At 49.5% G+C, this 20,147-nt stretch overlaps 1 protein-coding gene across 1 annotated transcript in view; it reads right to left on the reverse strand.

The window, feature by feature from the left end:
* The window catches only part of LOC137631241 (connectin-like), a 204,705-nt gene that overhangs the window by 16,058 nt on the left and 168,500 nt on the right, over nt 1-20,147 (reverse strand). The gene's annotated exons all lie outside the window — the stretch shown is intronic.

The following is a 20,147-nucleotide window of genomic DNA, read 5'->3' on the forward strand; positions in this document are numbered from 1 at the left end:
TTATCTAATAAGTTAATGCAAATTCAGTACAGACCAATGCTATCTTCAAAACTATGTCTGTTAAATCATGTGGCCTAGATTTATGAAATTTGGCCATAAGGACCAGGACTGGGGCCTCACCTTTCTGTGACTATGTGCATTTGGGGAAAACTTTGTAGCTGCACTAATAGGTAAAAGTTATGCATGTAACAGGTTGGACAAGATGGAAGAAAATAAGTGGGAACAGTGATACAGTAGAAGACTAAACGTGGAGTGAATGAAGCTAGGGACAAAAAGGATGCTGAAAATATCTTTGAGTAAAAAATGAATACCTACAGTGCACCACTTTAGGTGCATAACACTGATGTCACTATCCCCTATGGGTTCAAAACATGTGACAAGTTCATAAAAGCAAATACAGATTACTGTACAGTATACAGTAACTAAATTCTGAGCTACCAATGGTTTTCTGTGAAATCTGTAGCCCTTCACAAGAATTACCAATTAAACTAAAGCACAGTAATCTGCAGTTACTACTTAATCTTACATGCATATTTGTAACTAGAGCTTCTGCATTTTTTTTTTTTTATTATTATTATTACTATGATGTTATTACCCAAACCAAGGTAAGCAGCTTGGAAAAAATCACAAGATTTTTATAGTGAACTGTATTTTTCCTAACTATACAAACTTTGTCCTTTAAGTGAAGCTAGATGCAGCTTAAAAATTAACGAGGTGGAGATAATTACGGTAGCTGGAAGGTGGCTCACACCTCTCGGTTGAGTAACCACTTTGCTTTATGGCAGGAGTTCTCGGGGGACAGGATGGCAGGCCAATTTGTATAAATAGCTTCAGGTTTTTATGCTATGAAAAATAACAAATTACTTCCAAATTTTTTATTTTTTCCGGGGCAAATACAAACCCTTCGATATTTATAGGGGTGTCTTACTCTTAGGAGGGAGGAAGTCCTCACCAACTGGCCTTGGTCATGACCAGGGGTTCTCTCTATTTCGATCTGTGATCGATAGTAGAAGGAGTCCTACCCTCGCTAAAATCAAGTGCCGATATGAGGTAATGCATTCATAGCGGCTGGCAGAAGTTTGTGCGAGTGAAACTAACAGTATGGCTTGTCTTTAACATAGAAACTCCAGAGTTCTTAAGACTTACCCATTACCCTCCCTCAACAATGTATTGGGGACGTAACAAAGTATTGTTCTATACTTAGGAGGCACAATGGAAACGAGTCTTACCCACAGCGAGGTGAGTTTAGCTATTGTTGAGGCTTGTAGAGCTGTTATCTCCAGAGGGGAAAAAGTGAAAGGAAGAAAGGAGCCCGTCATTCTTACTTATTCACCCCAGACTAAGCCTGGTAACCTAAGCCCCCGACCCTCTGCTACTTGTTCAACAAGGAGCTTGAAGTGTTTAGACCATTTGTTGTGCGATCACCACAGGACTAATGGAAAAGGTCTCCATGTTCCTGTGGGTTACGTATTTGCAGGTAGTGAGCAGTAAAGGTCGACTGACGCTTCCACAAGGTTGCTTGCAGTACCTGAGCCACAGAATAGTATTCTTGAACGCTAGGGACGGACGTAGCAACGCCACTGACGTCATGAGTTCTGGGTCCGAGGATGGAGGAGGTTCTAGATTGAGAGCAAACTCGATCGCTTCCGATCCAGGAGGGAAAGAAAATCATTGTGACCTTCCTCGACCTTCCCCGTGCTGGTCAACAGTGCTGACACATGGGGCGAGCTGTTGTCGTTCTCTTAAGGTAATGCCACAGACTCCTCACTGTGCAAAACCCCAGTTGAATTGGGCCTTCAGTTACCTAACGAAGACTCTATCTAGAATCAGAAGATGGATCATAAGACTCGCTAACTCTCTTAGCTGAAGCCAAATTGAGTAGAAAAGTCATCTTCCATATAAGGAAGCGATCTGTTGCCTGGCATAAAGGAGGAGGTCGAGATCCGACGGGGGACAAGTTATCTCAAATTTGTATAAGTACAGGCATCGAGGGGAGATATCCCCCTTCCACGACATCAGTCACAAAGGACCGAACACTTCGCGTGGAAGACTGACGCTAGACAGTGACTAGACATCTTTTCCACAACTCGTTGCGAAAGGCCTCTCTGAGAAAAGAGGTGTAAGATAGTTTCCAGGCGTGAAGTCGAAGCGAAGCTACTACACTAGAAGTGGGAGGGTAGAAGGAAGATGACGGTGGTTTGTTTTAAATGAAAGGATCAGAGCTAGTGAGACCAGCCTAGCTGTCACATAGTAATCATCTGGGAGTGTAGAGTCATGTAACGAGTCGTGCTACGCTTGAAGACCAATCCCGTAGGAGGGGGGTCGACCATAGTGTTTTCAGGGAAAAATTACAAATTCGTAGATAATTTGTATTTTTCCCAAGTATACAAACCTTAGCTATTTAATATGGGTTATTACTTCGGTGTAGCTGAAATGACGAGCCATTAGAGTTTTAACGAGGGTTTACTACCCCACCGCTAGTTAGCGAGGGGTAGGGAGGGGTAGCTTGCTCCCCCCCCTCACACACTCCTGTGAATACTTCACTTTGCTTAGAGGTAGGACTTCACGGGGGACAGGGCTGGCGGGCAAGTTTGATTAAATAGCTAAGGTTTGTATAGTTAGGAAAAATACAAATTATCTACGAATTTGTCATTTGTTCCGTAACTGAAATACAAACCACGCTATTTAATATGGGTGACTCACCCCTTAGGAAGGGTGGTAAGTCCCTGCCATACTGGCTTTGGCTTTGCCCGGGGACTCCATATTTGAGTGTGTAAGTACTCAGGCAATAAGGAGTCCCTGCACCTCGCTAGCATTGCTGTGCAACTGCTGCGGCCTACATAAGCTGTGTGTGAAGGTGAGAAGCGTGACTCGTCCTAGGAAGTTGACCTGGATTTCTTCAGATGGAATTCTAGGCTAGGACTCTCCCAATACCACCTCGTCAGGGTATGGGGACGTAACAGTATTAACCTTAATACTAGGAACACAAGGAAGCATGGTTTACCTGCAGTGGTTTGAGGTCAGCTGTGCAGAGAACCCAGGATGCTGCTTTCTCCTAGGGAGGAGAGGATGAAGAAAAGAATAAGGGCCAGACAAACCTCTTCATTCATGCAGACTAAAACTAGGTAACAATGCCCTCAACCTTCTGCTACCTGTCCATTAAGGAGCCTGAGGTTAGAACAGCTGTTGTGCAGCCACCACATGGCCGATAGAGAACGTATTGAGTCTCCTGTGTGTCACGTCTTGCAGGTAGTGGGCTGTGAAGGTCGTCTGACGCTTCCACACCCCAGCTTGCAGGACCTGCATCACTGAATAGTTCTTCTTGAAGGCCAGGGACGTAGCTTTGCCCCTGACATCATGTGCTCTAGGGCGATGTGATGGAGGAGGGTCAGGATTCAAGGCTAGGTGTATTACCTTGCGAATCCAGGCTGAGATGGTATTCCTAGTGACCCTCCTCTTCGTTTTCCCAGTGCTCACAAACAAGGCTTGCATTTGGGGACGAACTGCAGCTGTTCTTTTAAGATACAACCTCAGACTCCTTACTGGGCACAGTAGGAGATGGTCTGGGTCATCTGTTACAGAACGAAGACTCGAAACCTGGAAAGAGTCGAACCGAGGGTCCGGCACTCCCGGATTCTGAGTCTTGGCAACAAACTCAGGGATGAACCTGAATGTTACCTCCCCCCATCCCCTTGAATGGGCGATGTCGTATGAGAGACCATGAAGTTCGCTGACTCGTTTGGCCGAAGCCAAAGCTAGCAGGAACACCGTCTTCCAAGTAAGGTGGCGGTCTGAAGCCTGTCATAATGGTTCGTAGGGAGGTCTCTTAAGAGACCTGAAAACTTGAACCACGTTCCATGGGGGAGGTCTCACTTCCGACTGAGGGCAGGTAAGTTCGTAACTCCGTATGAGTAGAGAAAGTTCCAGCGAGGAAGAAATGTCCAATCCTTTGAGCCTGAAGGCTAGACTTAAGGCTGAGCGATAGCCTTTCACCTGCGAGACAAAGGCGCATTTCTTCCCGCAAATACACGAAGTACTCCGCTATTGCTGGAATAGTGGCATCGAGTGGAGATACCCCTTCCACGACACCAACCACAGAAAACTCGCCACTTCGCCTGGTAGACCCCAGCGGATGACCTGCGCAGGTGTCCAGACATCCTATTCGCAATTTGCTGCAAAAATCCTCTCTCAGCGAGATGCTGGATAGTCTCCAGGCGTGAAGTCGAAGCGAAGCTACGGCTTTGTGGAAGATGTTGGCGTGTGGTTGTTTGAGTAGCTCGTGACGTGGAGGGAGTTCTCTCGGGAGCTCCGTAAGGAGTTGCAGAAGGTCCGGAAACCACTCTGCGTGATGCCATAGCGGAGCTATCAGGGTCATCAATAGATTGACCGATATTCTGGTCTTGAGTACCCTCCCCATCAGACAGAGCAGGGGAAAGGCGTAAACGTCGATGTTGTCCCACCGTTGTTGGAAGCCATCTTGCCAGAGAGCCTTGGGGTCTGGGACTGGGGAGCAGTACAGAGGCAGCTTGAAATTCAGCGCTGTAGCGAACAGATCCACAGTCGGGGAACCCCAAAAAGTCAGGACTTTGTTGGCTACTTGAGGATCCAGACCATTCGGTACTCACTATCTGAGTCGCTCTGCTCAGACTGTCGGCGAGCACATTCCTCTTGCCTGGAATGAAGCGAGCTGAAAGTGTGACCAAGTGGACTTCGGACCATCTCAGTATCTCTACTGCAAGATGGGATAGCTGTTCTGAGAAGGTACCTCCCTGCTTGTTGATATAAGCCACTACTGGGGTGTTGTCGCTCATCACCACCACAGAGTGGCCCGCCAGGACCTGATGGAACTCCTGAAGTGCCAGGAATACGGCCTTCATTTCTAGCAGGTTTATGTGGAGGTACTTTTCTGATTCTGACCACAGGCCTGAGGTCCTGTGGTTCAGAACGTGGGCCCCCCACCCTATCTTTGATGCGTCCGAAAACAACATCAAATCTGGGGGAAGGACGAGAAGATCCACTCCCTTTCGTAGATTCTCGTCTGCCAACCACCACTGAAGGTCCGTCTGTTCCGTAGGACCCATAGGGATCAGAGAGTCCGGGGAATCGTGTCCTTGATTCCACCGAGACTTGAGTCGCCACTGGAGAGATCTCATTCTGAGGCGACCATTGGGAACCAGACGGGCCAAGGAAGAGAGGTGGCCGAGGAGACGTAGCCACGTTTGGGCTAGAAGTTCTTCTCGTTTGAGGAAAGGCCTTGCGACCTTCCTCAGCCTTGCTATCCTGTCGTCTGATGGGAAGGCTTTGTGGAGATTGGTGTCTATGACCATGCCTAGGTATACCAGTTTCTGAGAGGGCTGCAGAGAGGACTTCTCGAGATTTACCATGATCCCCAGATCCTGGCAAAGTTCGAGAAGCCTATCTCGGTGGCAAAGAAGGGTTGCCTCCGAGTCTGCTAGGATCAGCAAGTCGTCCAGGTAACGGAGGAGACCGATACCGATCCTGTGAGCCCAAGATGATATCAGGGTGAACACTTGAGGAGCTGTGGAGAGACCGAAGCACAGCACCTTGAACTGGTAGATCTTGTTGTCTAGGCAAAATCTTAAGTACTTCCTGGAAGACGGATTGACTGGGATCTGGAAGTACGCGTCCTTCAGGTCCAGTGTACACATGAAGTCTTGCGGTCTCACTGCAAGTCTGACCGTGTCTGCCATCTCCATGCTGAACAGAGTCTGTTTGACAAACCCGTTCAGGGTCGAGAGGTCGATGACTGGTCTCCAGCCTCCAGACGCCTTCTTTACAAGAAAGAGTCGACTGTAGAAGCCTGGGGACCCGTCTGCCACCTCTTGGAGAGCATCCTTCTTCAACCTGGTCTCAACTTCTGCCCGGAGTGCTTGCCCCCTTACCGACCCCATGGTAAGGAAGCTCAATGACACTGGCCTCGCTGTCAGGGGAGGTAGAGATGATGTGAACGGGACGCGATATCCCTGACCGATCACGGAAATCGTCCAGGTATCTGCCCCCAGTTGCTGCCACCTTGTCGTGCAACTTTGTAGGCATCCCTCCACTGGTGGACATGCAGGGGGGACTGCCAATCCTAGCGTTTACGGCCTCGGCCGCTCCCTCTAGGATTTTTACCTACCCTGGAGGACTTCCTGCCCTTCCTGTCCTTGACGGGAAAGGGCTTAGACACCTTTGGCTTTGCCGCTGTCGTCTTCTTCGTATTCTTAGCTGGACGGGGCTGTTGAGTTGCTGGAGGTTTGTAGGGCCTCGATGTCAGGGCCCTATGGAGGAGGGAATCCTGGTTAGACTTCCTCCACCTCTCAGCAGCTAGCTCCACGTCCTTAGGATCAAACAAACTCTTACCGAGTACGGAAGAGTGTCTGAGCCTGCTAACGTCGGAACTGGGGACCTTCTGGTGAAATCTCTCGGCAACTGCGTCTCGACGTTTCAGGATCCTCTTGGCCCACAAGCTCGAGACTTGGTGGGCCAGAAACTTGATGGTCCACGTGCCTGAGAGTAAGAATGTCTCCAGTGCCTTCCTGGTGCTTTCTTTGGACAGGTCCTCAGACCGCACCAGGATGCCCAGAGACCCCCGCCAGATGTCAAGCCACGAGTATGCCTGCATGGCACACTTCGCCATCTTCTCCTGGCTTAGGATCTCAGTAGCAGAATACGAAACCTGCCGGTTGGAGAGTCTCTCTAGAGGGACTCCCCCTGTGAGTTCTTCCACAGAATGGTGAATGGGAAGACCCAAACAAGACTCCTCTAAGATCTCGAAATACCTCCTCTGGTGGACTCGAGGAGGAGGGAGGAGCTTGTTACCGACGCTGGATCTGTTGGAGGAGGAAAGCTCAGAGAGCTGGCCTTCGACCTTGTCTCTGGCACTCTTCATCCCTTGTGACCAGGGCAAGGCTGCGCTGGCCCTAGAGGGCTTCTGGGTGCCGTAGACTCGGTCCAAGACCGTGTCCTTAACCTTGCGAGGAGGAATCTCAGGGTCCGGAAACCTGTTGAGATTTCTCATGAGGGTCAGAACTTGCCAGAACGCATGTTCTGACTCTTGATGCTCTCCTCCCGAAGGGCAAGCAGCAAAGTCTCCCGTCCCCAGTGGCTCTTCCTGGGGGGACTCGTGGACATTCTCCGAAGGTCTGGCTGGTTCCTGTCTGATCCTTGCAGAAGACTTAGGCAAAGTCTTCAAGTCCTTCGGCTCCCTCCTGGGAGGGATACAGGACTCTAGCAACGATGGATGCAGGCTCTTCTCCAACCCCGTGCGAGAAGACTTCTCAGGGAGAGGCGGAGTTTCCCCCATTGGTGCGATGGAGGAACGGACCGGCTCGTCCGACTCCCCTGAGGATGGGAAATCCTCATCCGCAGGGGAGGGAGAGAAAGTCTGGGGGGGAGAGGGAGCCTTGTGCAAGGATTTCCGAGGAGACAGCTTAGCCCTCGGAGAAGTCACCACTGCTTTGTGACCCAGTTCAGAGAACACAGGCTTAAAAGCCTGCATGAGAGCTCTGACTATGGTCCCAAACCAGGGCTGTTGCCTGACAGTCGCGCTGTCAGACACTCCCTCTGGAGGGAAGGGGATCGATCAATCCCTAGGAGGAGTCGACAAACGAGGGTTCGCCTGAAACGAAGCTGAAAGAGAGTCCTTGGACCTGTCCGGGAGCCTCCTCTCCTCCGGCGAGTGCGCTGTTCTGCGCTTGCGAGGGGGAGAACGAGACGATGACCTGTCCGCCTCAAGCCCCATGAAATCACGCTGGTGGTCGCGCGATGAGCCCTGCCCTGGATCGCGCGCGGTAGGATTGTGCGAGACAGGAATTTCGCGCGAGGGTGCGAGCGCGCATAGGTAATGGCGAGGGCGTGCGGCGCGCAGGAGCTGGAACGTGGGGCGGGATTGAAGGCTGGATGGGAGCTGGAGCGTGAGCAACCTTCTGCTCGCGCGTGCACGCAGGAACCTGCTGAAGAGCCGGTGTGGGCGAGACTATTAGGCGCGCGTGCGCAGGAGAAATGTTCCTAGCGCGTGGGCGTGGAGCGCGCGTGTCTGGAAGCATGGGGCGAGGGCGCGATTGCACAGCCTCGTGAGAGCGCAAAGGTGAACTTGCGCGTTGGCGCGCAGGAGAACGTTGCGTAGGTGGTGCAGGAACTGCCCCCTGAGGAGAACGAGGGCGCGCAGGAGATCGCGGGCGCACAGGCGTGTGCTGCTGCGATGGGTGCGCAGGGCGCGCAACAGGATTCAGGCGCACTGGTGTGCGCTGCTGTGATGGGAGCGCAGGGCGCGCAGGTGTGCGCTGCTGAGTTGTGCGCGCATGGCGCGCAACAGGATTCAGGCACACAGGGGTGCGCAGTTTGGAAGAAGAGGGCAGGGGTACCTGTGCGCGCCCGTGCGCTAACTTGGGTACCTCCTGTACAGTGCGCCGGAATGTAGGAGAGCGCTGGTGAGCGTTTGCACGCTGTGTCAGGAACTGGTGCTGCCCGCTTAACTCCTGAAGTTCGCTGAGGCACTGGAGAGCGCTAACGAATAGGAGAGTGCTTGAGCGCTGTGGCAGGAACTGCAGGAGGGCGTTGACGCGCAGGTGAGCGCGTGTGCTCAGGAGAGCGCTGGCGCGCTATAGCAGGAACTGCAGGTGGGCGCTGGCGCGCAGGAGATCGTGGGCGCGCAGGGGGGACCCTGGCGTGTAAGAACAGGAGCAGGAGCGCGCACAAGAGAGTGCAGTGGCACTAAGTCAGGAACAGCAGCAAGATGGCGCGCAGGGGGTGCCTGGCGCTTAAGGGACTGAGGCACAGTTTTGCATTCAAGTCCCTTGTGCCCCGAAGGGACTGGCGCCTGTGCAATGACAGGACAGCACCTTGAACTGGTAGATCTTGTTGTCTAGGCAAAATCTTAAGTACTTCCTGGAAGACGGATTGACTGGGATCTGGAAGTACGCGTCCTTCAGGTCCAGTGTACACATGAAGTCTTGCGGTCTCACTGCAAGTCTGACCGTGTCTGCCATCTCCATGCTGAACAGAGTCTGTTTGACAAACCCGTTCAGGGTCGAGAGGTCGATGACTGGTCTCCAGCCTCCAGACGCCTTCTTTACAAGAAAGAGTCGACTGTAGAAGCCTGGGGACCCGTCTGCCACCTCTTGGAGAGCGTCCTTCTTCAACCTGGTCTCAACTTCTGCCCGGAGTGCTTGCCCCCTTACCGACCCCATGGTAAGGAAGCTCAATGACACTGGCCTCGCTGTCAGGGGAGGTAGAGATGATGTGAACGGGACGCGATATCCCTGACCGATCACGGAAATCGTCCAGGTATCTGCCCCCAGTTGCTGCCACCTTGTCGCGCAACTTTGTAGGCATCCCTCCACTGGTGGACATGCAGGGGGGACTGCCAATCCTAGCGTTTACGGCCTCGGCCGCTCCCTCTAGGATTTTTACCTACCCTGGAGGACTTCCTGCCCTTCCTGTCCTTGACGGGAAAGGGCTTAGACACCTTTGGCTTTGCCGCTGTCGTCTTCTTCGTATTCTTAGCTGGACGGGGCTGTTGAGTTGCTGGAGGTTTGTAGGGCCTCGATGTCAGGGCCCTATGGAGGAGGGAATCCTGGTTAGACTTCCTCCACCTCTCAGCAGCTAGCTCCACGTCCTTAGGATCAAACAAACTCTTACCGAGTACGGAAGAGTGTCTGAGCCTGCTAACGTCGGAACTGGGGACCTTCTGGTGAAATCTCTCGGCAACTGCGTCTCGACGTTTCAGGATCCTCTTGGCCCACAAGCTCGAGACTTGGTGGGCCAGAAACTTGATGGTCCACGTGCCTGAGAGTAAGAATGTCTCCAGTGCCTTCCTGGGGCTTTCTTTGGACAGGTCCTCAGACCGCACCAGGATGCCCAGAGACCCCCGCCAGATGTCAAGCCACGAGGTTGCCTGCATGGCACACTTCGCCATCTCCTGGCTTAGGATCTCAGTAGCAGAATACGAAACCTGCCGGTTGGAGAGTCTCTCTAGAGGGACTCCCCCTGTGAGTTCTTCCACAGAATGGTGAATGGGAAGACCCAAACAAGACTCCTCTAAGATCTCGAAATACCTCCTCTGGTGGACTCGAGGAGGAGGGAGGAGCTTGTTACCGGCGCTGGATCTGTTGGAGGAGGAAAGCTCAGAGAGCTGGCCTTCGACCCTGTCTCTGGCACTCTTCATCCCTTGTGACCAGGGCAAGGCTGCGCTGGCCCTAGAGGGCTTCTGGGTGCCGTAGACTCGGTCCAAGACCGTGTCCTTAACCTTGCGAGGAGGAATCTCAGGGTCCGGAAACCTGTTGAGATTTCTCATGAGGGTCAGAACTTGCCAGAACGCATGTTCTGACTCTTGATGCTCTCCTCCCGAAGGGCAAGCAGCAAAGTCTCCCGTCCCCAGTGGCTCTTCCTGGGGGGACTCGTGGACATTCTCCGAAGGTCTGGCTGGTTCCTGTCTGATCCTTGCAGAAGACTTAGGCAAAGTCTTCAAGTCCTTCGGCTCCCTCCTGGGAGGGATACAGGACTCTAGCAACGATGGATGCAGGCTCTTCTCCAACCCCGTGCGAGAAGACTTCTCAGGGAGAGGCGGAGTTTCCCCCATTGGTGCGATGGGGGAACGGACCGGCTCGTCCGACTCCCCTGAGGATGGGAAATCCTCATCCGCAGGGGAGGGAGAGAAAGTCTGGGGGGGAGAGGGAGCCTTGTGCAAGGATTTCCGAGGAGACAGCTTAGCCCTCGGAGAAGTCACCACTGCTTTGTGACCCAGTTCAGAGAACACAGGCTTAAAAGCCTGCATGAGAGCTCTGACTATGGTCCCAAACCAGGGCTGTTGCCTGACAGTCGCGCTGTCAGACACTCCCTCTGGAGGGAAGGGGATCGATCAATCCCTAGGAGGAGTCGACAAACGAGGGTTCGCCTGAAACGAAGCTGAAAGAGAGTCCTTAGACCTGTCCGGGAGCCTCCTCTCCTCCGGCGAGTGCGCTGTTCTGCGCTTGCGAGGGGGAGAACGAGACGATGACCTGTCCGCCTCAAGCCCCATGAAATCACGCTGGTGGTCGCGCGATGAGCCCTGCCCTGGATCGCGCGCGGTAGGATTGTGCGAGACAGGAATTTCGCGCGAGGGTGCGAGCGCGCATAGGTAATGGCGAGGGCGTGCGGCGCGCAGGAGCTGGAACGTGGGGCGGGATTGAAGGCTGGATGGGAGCTGGAGCGTGAGCAACCTTCTGCTCGCGCGTGCGCGCAGGAACCTGCTGAAGAGCCGGTGTGGGCGAGACTATTAGGCGCGCGTGCGCAGGAGAAATGTTCCTAGCGCGTGGGCGTGGAGCGCGCGTGTCTGGAAGCATGGGGCGAGGGCGCGATTGCACAGCCTCGTGAGAGCGCAAAGGTGAACTTGCGCGTTGGCGCGCAGGAGAACGTTGCGTAAGTGGTGCAGGAACTGCCCCCTGAGGAGAACGAGGGCGCGCAGGAGATCGCGGGCGCACAGGCGTGTGCTGCTGCGATGGGTGCGCAGGGCGCGCAACAGGATTCAGGCGCACTGGTGTGCGCTGCTGTGATGGGAGCGCAGGGCGCGCAACAGGATTCGGGCGCGCAGGTGTGCGCTGCTGAGTTGTGCGCGCATGGCGCGCAACAGGATTCAGGCACACAGGGGTGCGCAGTTTGGAAGAAGAGGGCAGGGGTACCTGTGCGCGCCCGTGCGCTAACTTGGGTACCTCCTGTACAGTGCGCCGGAATGTAGGAGAGCGCTGGTGAGCGTTTGCACGCTGTGTCAGGAACTGGTGCTGCCCGCTTAACTCCAGAAGTGCGCTGAGGCACTGGAGAGCGCTAACGAATAGGAGAGTGCTTGAGCGCTGTGGCAGGAACTGCAGGAGGGCGTTGGCGCGCAGGTGAGCGCGTGTGCTCAGGAGAGCGCTGGCGCGCTATAGCAGGAACTGCAGGTGGGCGCTGGCGCGCAGGAGATCGTGGGCACGCAGGGGGGACCCTGGCGTGTAAGAACAGGAGCAGGAGCGCGCACAAGAGAGTGCAGTGGCACTAAGTCAGGAACAGCAGCAAGATGGCGCGCAGGGGGTGCCTGGCGCTTAAGGGACTGAGGCACAGTTTTGCATTCAAGTCCCTTGCAGTGGCGATTCTAGGGGGGGGCCAGGGGGGGCCATGGCCCCCCCAGTTTTTTGGCTGGCCCCCAGCTTGGCCCCCCCAGTTTTTGTTTCCATATCCTAATTCTAAATAAGCTTAGTTTAGGCATATATAATAATATAATATAATATATAATATAAATATATACCTTATAAATTATACAGTATACTATATATACACTCAAATATCCCATCCTATCACAATAACTAGACGTAATCACAAAAAAAAAAAAAAGATGGTAACGTTGCTAAATTAAAATTATTGGAATTTTTTTTACACCTCCGTCCTCCTCGCCCGCTTGTGTTTGTGTGACGCGAATCAGACGCGTATGTTTCTTCCATGTATGATGTGATCAGTACATGTAGTCCGTTTCTGTGAGACTGTGAGCCGGTCAAGTCAGTTTTTACCCGATTAGTGTCTTATTGAGTGTCTAAAGCATAATTATTTGTGCATAAGTGCATTTGAGCATAAGTGGTATTCATTATTTCGTCTCATACAAAGTGGGAGTAGACTAGTGGCTATGAGATATTCGATCTTTATGTACAGTATGTGGGTGTTTCACATAAGAAGCGGATACGAAAATAGAGTAAAAAAATAATTATACGAAATCTTAGAAAAAGAATGAGAAGAATCTGACAGGCGGGTGTAAAGTAGCAAACAATGTACACTAATTTTTTTTGTTATATGATGTAGGTCTATATCCCAACTCAAGTTTTAACCCTTCAACCCAGTGTTAACCTTTTCACAAACAGATCTGACAAAAGCCAAATATAAATATTGTCGTTAGCCATATTTGAAAGAAAATAACTAAATAGGCCAAAATACAAGTAGCTGGTGAGTCGGTGACAATTAACCCCATTTTATTTTTACATAGAAAACAATTCCTATAATAATAAAAATCGTCTAGGCCTAATTGTATCATAATTTTTGTGATTCGTGAATGTTGGCAGTGATAGTGTAGGCCTATATGTGCATATATTTATTATACTGTATACATGTTATACACACACACACACACACCCACACCCACACACATATATATATATATGTGGGTGTGGGTGTGGGTGTGTGTGTGTGTGTATGTGTGTGTGTGACAGTGTGTGTGTGTGCGTGCTGTCATCATCTTCTATTCTTCCAGTCGGTAGTCGGCAAAACTGCAAATTTTATCACATTTTTCTGTGGTGACAGGTGTGTTGTGTTAATTGTGAATTACGTGTGATTATTTGATTTAATTTATTTTTTTTTCAGAACTTACTATCACAGATAATTTTATTGTACTATAGACAATCATGGATAAATTTGTAATTAAAAAACGCAGTGAATGTGATACACCATTGACAGTAAACTTTGAATCTGATAAACCTGCTAAGAAGTCAGAGGGAGACTGTGATCGTGAAAGTATTGGCAATCCTGCAAGATCAAGTTCACATGATCATCCAACAAAGAAACAGAAAAAGGAAGATTCTGCACCAGCTGACATTTCTCAATCTGCTTCTGAGAATCCTATTCAGGTACGATTAAAAGAGTATCCAAGGCATAGTGAAGGAAAGTCTCATGCTCGGTCTTTTGTGGGGGCTTGGTTCGACAAATATGAATGGGCTGAATATTCTAAAGAACGAGATGCAATGTTCTGTTTTGCATGCAGGCACTTTGCTCCACCAACATATGGCAATGCAGATGAAGCATTCATAAAGAGTGGCTTTAGACGATGGAAGAAAGCACATGGAAAAGATGGTGCCATCGAAAAGCACATTTCCTCTCAGTGCCACAAAACTTCTTGTATTGCATGGGCGGACTATCAACGAAATAAAGCTGATAAAACATCAATTGCTCAGTGTAAAAGTGAGGCATACCAGAAGAAAGTTCTTGAAAATCGTCATTACATAAAGACATTAGGTGAAATAATCCTGTTGACTGTAACACAAGACATTTCGCAGAGAGGACATAGAGAAGGTGATGATGAACTGAATCCAGGAAATGTTCGTAAGATTCTCAGATTCACTGCTAAACGTGATCCTATTATAGCTGATAGAGTAGAAAGTGGTCCAAAAAATGAAAAATACACTTGTTCTGCAATACAGAATGAGATGATTGACACACTTGCATGTATGGTGAAGGAAGAAATTGCAGAAAAAGTTAGGTCATGTCATTACTTTTCTGTTCAAGCTGATGAAGCCAAGGATGTTAGTAAGGCAGAGCAGTTGGCATTAGTTATTAGATTTTATGATGAAATAGCAAATTGTATTCAGGAGTGCTTCATTTCTTTCACTCAGATGGACTTGTTGGATGCTGCCTCTATCACAGATATTATTTTGAAGAGTTTGGATAAACTGGGGTTGGATTACAAATCTTTTCTTGTAGGATTAGGATTTGATGGGGCATCAGTGATGAGTGGAGGGATTAGTGGTGTTCAGAAACGAATTCGTGATAAAGCTCCTTTTGCATATTATATACACTGCTATGGACACAGGCTCAATTTAGTGTTGATAAATGTTGCAAAGTATGTACCCGAAGCTGCTGAATTCTTTAGTTTGCTTGAAGAACTCTATATCTTTGCTAGTAACTCGGTAGTTCATGAGAAATTCATTTTGATACAGCGTGAAATGTTGCCTAAAGAACAAGTACGAGAACTGCAGCATCTCAGTGACACAAGGTGGTGGTGTCGGGCCACTTCGTGTGAAAATGCTCTACTCCGTCTGCAATGCATAATGAGACTTTTGAAGGAAATTTCTGAAGATGACATTGGTGCCCGAGCTGTATCCGCTCGCGGTTTGCTTGCCCAGATTGATGCAGAGTTTGTTTACTTATTGCAATTTTTTCACAGATATTCTTGGAAAAGTTAATAAAGTGTCTACACAGCTACAGGATAAACAAGCAGACCTAGGAAAAGCAGCAAATCTAATTTCGTCACTCCATGAACATTTAGTTAATGTACGCAACTCTGACTTGAATGACCATTACTCTGAGAAGGTTAATGAACTCTGCAGGAAATGCTGCATTACACCAACAACAACAAGAAAACGGGTAAAGAAACCTCGTAAGCTTGATGGATTTATCGTGTTTGAAACAAGTGGTCAAGGATCTTCTGTTCCATGTCATGTGCAACACATCAGGATTTTCTATGAAGTCCTAGACTGCTTAATTAGTGAATTAGACCGTCGTTTCTCCAAAGAGTCAAATGCAATTTTCTGTGGTATTTCAGCTCTCTGTCCTGGAGGACAGACATTCTTGTTAGAAGAAGACTTGAAGGCATATGAAATGGCATACTCGGTCAGTCAAAATGATTTACAATATGAGATCCCTCTGGTGAAGAAATTACTCACGAAAGAGCCAATACAGCCTACATCCATTACACAATTCCTGTCATTCCTTAGTCCTTATAAGACTGCATTTGACTGTTTGTACAAACTATTGTTAATATCTGTCACTCTTCCTGTTACCAGTGCTTCTTGTGAGAGAAGTTTTTCAAAAATGAAATTAGTGAAAACATTTCTCAGAAATTCCATGACCAGTGCTAGATTGAGTAATATCGCATTACTGTCCATTGAAAGTGCACGTGCCGAGGGAATTGATTTAGACTGTTTTGTTGATGAATTTGATAGCCGGCATGATAATCGTAGAATTAAGCTGCACTAAATATACGTACTATAATCTACTTCACCTCAGGAAAGGGAAACTCGCCCTGTTGGCAACACTGCATTACTTCATGCATGCTTGCATGGGGTTTTAATATCAACATAATATTTACATTACATTCATAACTCATGATTCATTTTTGTTTTGAAGATATTTTTGCCATATTTTTGCGATTTTGTTAAAAATATATTGCAACAATAAATGCCCCCCCAAAATTTATATTGGCCCTGAAGTGGCCCCCCCACTTTCAGTCCTAGAATCGCCACTGGTCCCTTGTGCCCCGAAGGGACTGGCGCCTGTGCAATGACAGGATCAGCAGCCTTGGAGGGTGACGGCAGGACAGCAGGTCTGGAGGGTGACAGGTCAGGGGGTCCCGAAGGACAACCTTCCACCAAAGGAGATCGCGAATGATCTTCGGAGAGGTCTAAGGTGGTAGCTGGCAGGATTGGTGAACGAAGAGTCTCCTCCGCAGAGGACTGCGGGGACGACGAGCCAAAAAGGCGCCTCCTAACTCCATTGTGAGGAGAAGGAAGTCCTCTTACGGCGAAGGGGAGGACGAGCCTTCCGCTTTATACGCCCTCTAGGGGCCGTGGGATCAGCAAGCTGACCTTTATAAGGCCTCCGCAGAGGAGTCTCTGTAAGTGAACTCCCCGAGGGGGAGAGTCACCAGCAGGAGAGACCGTGGGACTAAGTTTCACCCTCGAAAGATGTTCAGAGGGGGAATCAGAGCCTTCAGCTACCTCAGCAACAACAGGAGCGGTTTGATCAGACACACCGGAGGCCTCCGTTATAACAACGTCGACGATAGACAGAGGATCTACGTCTGCTATCGCCAGCGATTGCTTAACAGCTGCTCCCAGCTTGATCATATCAAACAGGGCTTCCTTGGAGGGCAAACCCTGAAGCCCAAAGGAAGACAAAAGCTGTAACAAATCATGATTATGTACAGTAAAATCAATATCCTCCTCCAAGGGAGGAGGTGCAGCTGCCTCGCTATGGGAGGCAACTACCTCTCCCGCACCCCGGGATAGGTCAACAGAACAAGGGTCTACGCTCCCCCTCGACGGCCTCTCGGAAGAGACCGATCGAGTGGGAGCTTCGGAGGAGGTTTGGGCTACGGAAGAAGAGGCCTTGGGATTTTCTCTCTTCAAAGAAGCCTTAGGAGGAGAAATATCCCTTTTGGACTTCTTCTTCCGGCGCCGGGCAAACCTCTCCCACTGGGAGGTAGACCACTACCTACACTCACCGCATACATTACCCTTTTCTCACCGTTGGCCCCTACAATGAGGACACAAGGTGTGAGGATCTGTGTCGACCGCCGACATAAAGGTCCCACAAGGGCGGTCAGGTAAACCAGGACACGTACGCATATTGATAGAGGCCAACTTCACACACACTGTAGAAAAAGAAAAAGCAAAACAGATTAATGGCAGTCAAAGCGAGGGTGAGAGCAGACACGTCTGTTCATCACCCGAGCCAAAAGCAAAGTGAAGTATTCACAGGTGTGTCCCTACCCCCCCTAACTAGCGGTGGGGTAGTAAACCCTTGTTGAAACTCTAATGGCTCGTCATTTCAGCTACATCGAAGTAATAACCCATATGAAATAGCGTGGGTTGTATTTCAGTTACGGAACAACTCTGTATTGCGCGAATCGAGAGATTTGGCGCAACGAGAACCTAGGGGTTTTGAATTCATAACGTGCGCGAATCCATTTCGCGCGACCCTAAGGGATTGTGAATCCATTTCGCACGACAGTACGGGATTGTAAATCCATTTCGCGCGACCCTAAGGGATCGTGACTCCATTTCCCGCAAACCTAAGGGATCGTGAATCCATTTCGCGCAACCCTAAGGGATCGTGAATCCATTTCACGCGACCCTAAAGGATCGTGAAGGATCCCGAAGGAACTCTTGTCACCAATTCCTGATGGAAATACTCATGAATCTTGTCTAGTGAACCTCTGGGTTCACTCGACGAAAAGGATGACAAGAACCCAAAAGGAACTACGACAATGTTACCTGGAGGGAGAAGGAAACCCTTAAGCAGCGTGTCGTGTGAACCCACAGGGTTCATGCGACCAGGGATGACGAGAACCCGAAGGAACACCGTCATCGTTACCTTGGGGGAGTAGGCATCCCTCAGGCAACGAGTCGTGTGAACCCTAAAGAGGGTTCACGCCACAAGATTCCATAGATTCTCTGTTATGTGAGTCAACCAACTCAGCACAAGAGCCTGGGGGTTCAGCGTGACAAGAGTCCGAGAAATCTCTGGCATGAGAGTGAAAATGTTATTTTCATTAGTAAAATAAATTTTTGAATATACTTACCCGATAATCATGTAGCTGTCAACTCCGTTGCCCGACAGAAATCTAAGGAGGGATACGCCAGCTATCACAATACTAGAAGGGGGTGTACTAACAGCGCCACCTGTGGCCAGGTACTCAAGTACTTCTTGTTGACACCTCCTCAATTATTCCTCGATCCCACTGGTTCTTTATGGGGAGGAAGGGAGGGTCAATTAAATCATGATTATCGGGTAAGTATATTCAAAAATTTATTTTACTAATGAAAATAACATTTTTCAATATTAAACTTACCCGATAATCATGTAGCTGATTCGCACCCAGGGGGGTGGGTGAAAACCAGTGAACAAGATTAAAGGATAGCCAAGTATCCCCAAATTTCATATAACAGTTATCTCTAATAACAAATGAAATCATAAGTACCTGGTAAGGAAGTCGAATTGAACCGTTACTCTGCCTCTTTTTTAAGTTCGTCTTCCTTACTGAGCGCAGCGTTCCTCTTGGAGGCTGAATCAACCCAAGATGCTAAAGTATATAGGGTTGCAACCCCTACTAAAGGACCTCTACACAACCTTTAACCTAGGCGCTTCTCAAGAATGAATTGACCACCCGCCAAATCAAAAGGATGCGGAAGGCTTCTTAGCCTACCGTAACAACCATAAAAACAACAAAAAGAATTCAAGAGAAAAGTTAAAAAGGTTATGGGATTAAGGGAATGTAGTGGCTGAGCCCTCACCTACTACTGCACTCGCTGCTACGAATGGTCCCAGGGTGTAGCAGTTCTCGTAAAGAGACTGGACATCTTTCAGATAAAATGATGCAAACACTGACTTGCTCCTCCAATAGGTTGCATCCATTACACTCTGCAGAGAACGGTTTTTATTAAAGGCCATCGAAGTAGCTACGGCTCTTACTTCGTGGGTCCTTACCTTCAGCAATGCAAGGTCTTCCTCCTTTAAGTGAGAATGTGCTTCTCTGATCAGAAGCCTTATATAATACGAAAGCCCATTCTTGGACATGGGTCTCGAGGGTTTCCTGATGGCACACCATAAGGCTTCTGACTGTCCTCGGAGAGGTTTAGACCTCTTGAGATAATATTTGAGAGCTCTGACAGGGCAAAGAACTCTCTCAAGTTCGTTACCTACCATGTTGGCAAGGCTAGGTATCTCGAACGATCTAGGCCAAGGACGTGAAGGAAGTTCGTTCTTTGCTAGGAATCCAAGCTGGAAAGAACATGTAGCAGACTCGGTCGTGAAACCAATGTTCTTGCTGAAGGCATGAACCTCACTGACTCTCTTAGCTGTTGCCAGGCAAACGAGAAAAAGAGTCTTGAGGGTAAGGTCCTTGAATGAAGCTGACTGGAGAGGTTCGAACCTAGATGTCATAAGGAACCTTAAGACTACGTCTAAATTCCAGCCTGGGGTGGAAAGACGACGATCTTTAGACGTCTCAAAAGACTTAAGAATGTCTTGAAGGTCCTTGTTGGAAGAGAGGTCCAAACCTCTATGGCGGAGAACTGAGGCCAACATACTCCTATATCCCTTAATCGTAGGAGCTGAAAGGGATCTCTCATTCCTAAGATGAAGCAGGAAGTCAGCTATTTGGGTCACAGAGGTATTGGTAGAGGATATTGAATTGGCTCTACACCAGCTTCGGAAGACCTCCCACTTAGACTGGTAGACCCTACGAGTGGAAACCCTTCTTGCTCTGGCAATAGCCCTGGCTGCCTCCTTCGAAAAGCCTCGAGCTCTAGCGAATCTTTCGACAGTCTGAAGGCAGTCAGTTGAAGAGCGTGGAGGTTTGGATGTAACCTGTCTACGTGAGGTTGACGTAGAAGGTCCACTCTTAGAGGTAGAGTCCTGGGGAAGTCTACTAGCCATTGTAGTACCTCTGTGAACCATTCTCTTGCAGGCCAAAGGGGAGCAACCAGCGTCAGCCGTGTCCCTTCGTGCGAGACGAATTTCTGCAGAACCTTGTTGATTATCTTGAACGGAGGGAATGCGTACAGGTCGAGATGGGACCAGTTCAGTAGAAAGGCATCCACATGAACTGCTGCAGGGTCTGGAACAGGAGAACAAAACAGAGGAAGTCTCTTGGT

This window comes from Palaemon carinicauda, chromosome 39 (assembly GCF_036898095.1).
Source record: "Palaemon carinicauda isolate YSFRI2023 chromosome 39, ASM3689809v2, whole genome shotgun sequence".
Lineage (NCBI taxonomy): Eukaryota > Metazoa > Arthropoda > Malacostraca > Decapoda > Palaemonidae > Palaemon > Palaemon carinicauda.